This window comes from Belonocnema kinseyi, chromosome 3, assembly GCF_010883055.1.
Source record: "Belonocnema kinseyi isolate 2016_QV_RU_SX_M_011 chromosome 3, B_treatae_v1, whole genome shotgun sequence".
NCBI classification, from domain to species: Eukaryota; Metazoa; Arthropoda; class Insecta; order Hymenoptera; family Cynipidae; genus Belonocnema; species Belonocnema kinseyi.
The window spans coordinates 146,689,265-146,696,519 of NC_046659.1; positions in this window are offsets into that span (position 1 = coordinate 146,689,265).

Sequence of the window (7,255 nt, forward strand, 5' to 3'; positions counted from 1 at the left end):
GCCGATGAAAAGGACGATCAATTTAAGAGAATATTCCGGGTACAATCGTTGCAAATCCCTTATAAGGTCTCGATGCCTCTCTTTCTTTCCATTCCCCTTGGTAATGATGTTTTTGTCAGCTGGTGCCGAAAATTCGATAACGAACATGGTTCGCTTCTCGAAGTGAAGAAGAACCATGTCAGGCCTCGAGTGAACGACAGAAACAATTGTCGAGAATATAAAGTTCCAGTATATGCGGCACTTCCCATTCTCGACATTTGACTCAATTTCCCTAGAAGCATTTAGAGGAGCGATATTAAGTTTAATTCCGTAGGAGTGACAGAGATGGTAATAAAGCACTCTTAGTGCCGCAATGTGTCTTTGAATGTAGGTCGTTCCCGTGTGTGTTGGACAACTAGATAGTATGTGAGCTAATTTCTGGGGGTGTGCATGGCACGCCCTGCAGCTATCATCTAGAGTGTCTTGGTTAAAATGTGGCGACGATATGTTAAGGTGGAAATGGCACCATCTTGGCATGCAAAAACAAAACCCTCCGTACCAGACTTCAATCCGGGCGATTTAAGGAAAGCAAACGTTAGCTCACAATTCATTGACTGATCCTTCACATTTCTGTGGAAGATACCGTGCATCCCATTATCGAGGAGCTTTTCACGATAGTTTTTCTCTTGTGATTTCTTAAGCCAGGCTTTCAGGAGTGAGTACTCGAGATAGATAAGATTTTATGCATTTTGCTCAACCCTAATACTGAAGACAAGTCCGAATGCTTCAGCAGCCTCCTCCGCTGCTTTGTACAGAAACGCTCCTTTGCCCACTTGTTCGTGATTCCTGACCATTCCACGAAGAGGGTCTCTTCCATTTTCAACTCTATGTGCTGCACCCGGAATAATCCTGTTGTGAAGACATTTAAGATTCAATATTCCGCGTCCCCATTGACGGCGTTAAATGTACAGTGGCGAAACGGGAGACTTAATATGCATGCTTTTGTTCACGTGCATAAACTTTCTTGTCCCGATATCAAGAGATCTGAGCTCGTTCTTCGCCCATGGAACTACTCCAAATGACTAGAGTAGTACCGGGACGGCAAGCATGTTCTTTGCAGATACTTTGTTCCTCGCCGACAGTTCGGAAGACGAAATATGTCGGATGAGACGTTTGTATCTGCTTCGGAAAGTATCCTTTATAGATGACACATCTTGAATGCGGCTCTGCGCAACGCCCATGTATGTATAAGTCCATATAAAATACATGAGTGACCTTGTACTTTCGATCTGCAGGTTTGCCGCACAAGTACCTGTCGGAATAGCGAAGTGCTAGAGATAGTGGCAATAATGTAAGGCAAAAGAGGAGTGGGCTCATGGTGTCACCCTGAAAAACACCTCTCTGAAAGGTGACCTTGTTAGTTGTCATACGATTTTTTCGCAGACGTTGCTGCGAAAAGTGCGATAGCTTCGGTTGTTTCTCGCACCACAGAACATGCAGCCGTGCCATGTAAACCCGTTCAGGAGCCACACTCTCATCGTAGCACTCCAGCAAGTCGTGATTCAGTCGCTCCGTCCACCCAAAGGTTGCGAGATCCCGCCGGTCGATCGCATTGAAACCATTTTCATTGGCTCCCCCAGCTCTAGATTGATCGGCATTCTTGACCGACCCATTGTCGGGAGCCCTGCGCTTTCTTTTGTTTTGAACGGCACTTACTACAACTATGTTTGGTATTGTCATTATTGTTCCCACGACAAGCTAGGAAAAGGGGTTTGTCCATCTTTGTACAGCCGCGCATGCAAGGATAAGGCTGCGTACTCTGTGAGGTCGCCCGGTATCCCAGAGTCACCGTTCTCGATACCTCACCCAGGTGCCATTCAGCTTTTGGCAACCCGATCAGGCGTTCGGTGGCTTTGTCATATATATGGAAGGGCGCACAATACTCCTGCTGAGAATAGGCAACTTAGCTGACCCGAAGAACTATAGGCCAATAACTTGTCTGAACACGCTTTATAAGATATTCACAGCTATCCTAAATGATAGAATTGTTCGGGCAATTGAACCTGTGTGGCAAGAAATGTATGAACAACGAGGCTTAAAGAAAGGCGTAGCCGGACGTCGATTCGAAATCCCATAGACTTTTCATCTGTCTTTTGGAAATCCTTAAGGTTCATCCGCAAGCACTTGAGTGCATAGAGAGATTGATGCCGCTTTGGAAAACCTGATTTACTATCTCTTCTAGCAAAAATCGTTTGACAACTAACAAGGTCACCTTTCAGAGAGGTGTTTTTCAGGGTGACACCATGAGCCCACTCCTCTTTTGCCTTACATTATTGCCACTATCTCTAGCACTTCGCTATTCCGACAGGTACTTGTGCGGCAAACCTGCAGATCGAAAGTACAAGGTTACTCATGTATTTTACATGGACGAACCTAAGATCTATGCTAAAAACAGAGAGCAACTGCATCTAGCTCTGGGGATTGTCGGACGATATACTAAGGAATTTGGAATGAAATTTGGGGTAGACAAATGCGCCAAGGTTTATTTGAAGCGAGGTAAACTTAATGGCATCCCTGAAGATCCTGAGCTTGTTGATAGAAGCGCCATACGACACTTTTGCGCTGGAGAGACTTATACATACCTGGGCGTGCCACAGAGCCGCATTCAGGATGTGACATGTATAAAGGATACTCTCCGAAGCAGATACAAACGTCTCATCCCACAGATTTCGTCTTCCGAAATGTCGGCGAGGAACATAGTATCTGCAGCGAACATGCTTGCCGTCCCGGTACGACTCTAGTCATTTGGAGTAGTTTCAGGGACGAAGAACGAGCTCAGATCTCTTGATATGGGGACAATAAAGGTTATGCACATGAGCAAAAGCATGTATCTTAAGTCTTCAGTTCCGCGACTGTACATCTCACGCCGTCAAGGGGGTCGCGGAATTTCGAGTCTTAAATGTCTTCACAACAGGATTATTCTGGGTACAGCACATAGAGTTGCAAGTGGAAGAGACCCTCTTCTTAAAATGATCAGGATTCACGAAGAAGTGGGCAAAGGAGCGTTTCTGTACAAAGCAGCGAAGAGGGCTGCTGAAACACTCGGACATGACTTCCGTATTAGGGGTGAGCAAAATGCATCAAATCTTATCTATCTCGAGTACTCACTTCTGCAAGCACGGATTAGGAAAGCACAAAATAAAAACTTTCGTGGACAGCTTCACGATAAGAGGATGCACGGTGGCTGAAATTTTCCCGCGATTTCACTGAAAGCGGGTGCAATTTTCCAGATTAGCACCCGCTCCCGGCGACATCCTGCGGTTGTCTTTATGACAAATTTTTAATTATATAAATTTATATTTTATTATTATTATTAAACCATTAAGCCATTTCCCTTTCGAGGTAGGCGTGACTCACTCGGTAGTGGAAAGGAGTAGTGTGTTGAAGGGATAGAGAATTTTCAGATTGATCTAGGATTCTCGAGTTATTTAAATAAATAACACGTCCGTGCCGCAACACTGCTCCATCCCAGGTTGCTGATCGATCTCTCTAGCAACCACCCCAAGCGAAGAATCTCACGAAGTCGTTATGTGAGGTTCCTCACTTGGGTCCATTAGTGGCCAAGGTCTTTTGTTTTAGGCGTCATTCACTCTACTGAAACTCTTTATTAACTATTTGCCCCCATACTTTCCTGTCCTGGCATACTTCTCTAACTTGTTTTATTTCAATGCATATTTCATTCAGGCTCTCGTGTTTCTGTGACTTCTTATGCCTCTTCTAACTAGGGTCTCATAGACATATTCTAACCATTCTTTCCACGGTCTACCTCTGGGAACGTTGCCATTTGCTTTACCTTGATACACTTGTTTCGTTAGTCGTTCATTTGGCATTCTCTCAATATGTCCGAACCACCTTAACCGATTTCTTCCCAATGTGTGTACTAGCGACTCTTCTGCACCGCATTCTTTTACAATTATCTCGTTACTTACTTTGTCCATCAGGGTTTTCTCGCATATTATGCGCATGAATCTTATATCAGTTGCATTAATTTTACTCTTATTTTTTTCTTGATAAGTCCATGTCTCGCTACGGTATAGTACAGTCGGTACAAATATAGAATTATGTATTGTTATTTTAGTTTTATTTGATATATTTTTACTTCTGATAAGGGGACCTGCTCTACCGATAACTTTCTTACCTTCGCTTATGTGTCTGTCTAGTTCCTCATCCATCTTCCCGTCACAAGTTTTTGTTTCATTCGCGTTAATTTTGAGGCCCATGCTCTTCATTCTTGCATCTAGTTTATTCGGCATTCTTTGTGATTCGATGCAAAATCTTGCTAAACAAAACAAGAATCCAAAGACCAAATTTGGACCACAATGAATAAATGAAAACCAAAAAAATCCTATTTTAATCTGAAAAAAACCCAAAAAAACAAAAAAAACGGAAAAATAAAATAAAATTTTTGGAAAAAAAAAAGAAAAGAAAAATGGGAAGGCAGCCGACCACATCCCATTTGTAAGTCTTTGTCTTTGTAAGTCTTCGATAGACTGTGCAATAACAATCATATCATCTGCGAACGCTAACCCACGTACGTTAAAAAATTGTAATTTGTTTTAAAAAATTGCTTATAAAAATTGTTTAAACAAATTAATTTTATAAATTTGATGGCAGATTTAAAATCCGTGACTCCGAAAATATATGAAATGATGAATAAGTGTAGTTATAGCGCAAGATTTCAACATAATTTTTTGCGTTTTTCATGAAAAACTTTGAACGCGTTTTTCTCAAAGCCACGTTTTCCGTGTTGCTGGAAGTTCCGAAAGGTGCAAAAATTGAGCAATCGCTATGAAACTTTTTTGACATGTTGTCAGAAGGTGTCCGCAGAAAGTATACTACAATTATCAAACAATATTGAAAACTGTTTGTTGAGAAAAATAATTAGTAGCAACAAAACGTGAAAAAATAAATTTTTTTCAAATTCTCATAACTTTATTTTTCATTATTTTTCTTCATTCTAGTCTACTTTGTAGTACTACAATAAACATGGACAAACAATTTTGTAAAATTTCAGCCTTCTATCTTTCATATTTTTCTCAAAAAATATTCCCAAGAAAACTAACGGATTTCAGCCCAATAAAGTAAGAACCCCCTTTAAGTCTTATCAATAATATTTTCTAAGTTAAATTCAAAGTCCTTTACTATTTCAAAAACATGCTCAGACTTTTTGGGAACAAATTTTGAACAAAACTTTTACCTAATGAAATAATACCTGCACCTGGCTCTGCAATATCACTGTTAGATAAATTAATCAACCAAGAATCATTACCTTGTGGTGAGTTGTTTTTTACAAATGAAGGTCTATTTTTCTTTAAAGTAGGAATCTCATAACCTTGTTCAAATTTCAAATTCTCAAGTTTTCGGTCGAATTTATTTTTTAATAATTTAGGATTGTCTTTCAGTTTTTCTTCATATTCGAGAACATTTTGTGGAAGTTCTACTGGTAGCTAAACGGCTAATGGAATTTTAATCTTTTCGGATAAATTAGTTAAATATTTAAAATGTTTGCGAGTGTCTCTAATCTCTAGTTGTCGTAACTAGAATTGTATATTAATAGTAATAAAATTAAATTTATTTTTACATGAAAAACTATGAAGATTTCGAAATCCGACGTTGACAAAGTTCTTTATGATGTTGCGAAGGTAAAGATGTACTTTTGGTGTACATCAGAAAATACATTCCCCTTTATTATTATTCACGTTTATGCATCGGCCGAGAGAGCGAATGAATTTATAAGTATGTGACGTGCGCCGAAGAAACGAGGTAGACCGTTAGAGCAGTTCGCTTTCTCTTAATTTCACTTTGGGATCATTCAACATCATATCATGGATTTTTTCGACATTTTCTGGTGTAGTGACCTCTTTTGGGAGCCCAGATCGTTCAGCATCAACTTTGCTCGTACGGCCACAAGGAAAAAGTGAGCGTACCTCTTAATGTAGCAAATCGTTATTTTACACGCTTACTGTAGTAAATATAGATAAAAAAAATATCATGTATTTTGATCTAAAATACCTTTATTGCATTTGATGCAAAGTCAAATAATTCTAAATTGTTTATTTTTTTCCATACACATAGGAAAAATTTATTTAAAATTGTGTCGCTAATAATTTTGTGAATTTATAACTAAAACCGATAGATCCGATATCCTTACTTCCGTCTTGAGAATCGTATGTTTAGTCCATTCCATAATTTCCATCGTGATTACAACTACTTAAAAAAGTGTTCATACACTCCTTGCTATACTTTATATTCCAAAGCACGCTTTCATGAAAATAGGAAATAACCAAGTTTATTCAGCCGCGAATTCTGAAGAATAAGATGTAAACGAAAATCACCATACAAATACGAGCGAAAGTGTTGAAGACAATTTACCAGACTGGTAAATTGCCTGCATCACTTTCGCTCGTACTTGAATGCTGATTCTCGTTTACATTATATTCTTTCAAATTCATCGCTGAATAAACTTTGTCATTTCCTATTTTCATGATAGCTGGCTTTGGAATATGAAAATTAGGTACACAACGACGACTTGGAAGCAAATTCTAGAGAACTAAACCATAATGATATAGTTCTTTCGTTCGTATATAATTAAGAACAAAAAGAAAAATCTCAGTTTTTGTTCAGAAACAGTCGTACATATGCAGCTGATATGGGTATGATAGGTCCATCATAAGTATTTTCATCCCACATTGTTAAGTAAATAGTGTTCTCTTTCATTGGATGAAATCCTCTTATTGCACCTGCAACCAATTTTGTAAGAAGAAGCCGACATTAATGAGTACAGATTTTGTACAGTACTATCTTATACATTCATAAATTTTAAATAATCAAGGATAAAAAAGAACGTTCTATGTTCTCACGCAAGAAAATTTGTCTTTCATAAGAAAGGGAAACCGCGGATGAGATGGGACACATATTTGTTTTGCATTGAGGCACAAGTTTTAGGTTGTAATTGAAATCACCACCTCACTACGACTTTGAAAATTACCTTGTGAATGATTTTTACTCGCAAAATAAATTTTTATTATTAAGTAGGTAGTGGTATGTATATTCTGATGAATAAATAATACAAACTGTAGAGCAGGCTTGGACTGAATTGGAAAGACAATCGTGAGAAAGAATGGACAGAAGGAAGCCAGATGTATAATTTATCTGAAAGAAACACTGAAAATACGATATTCTAATTTATAGAATTTCCCACTAAGTTAAATAATAT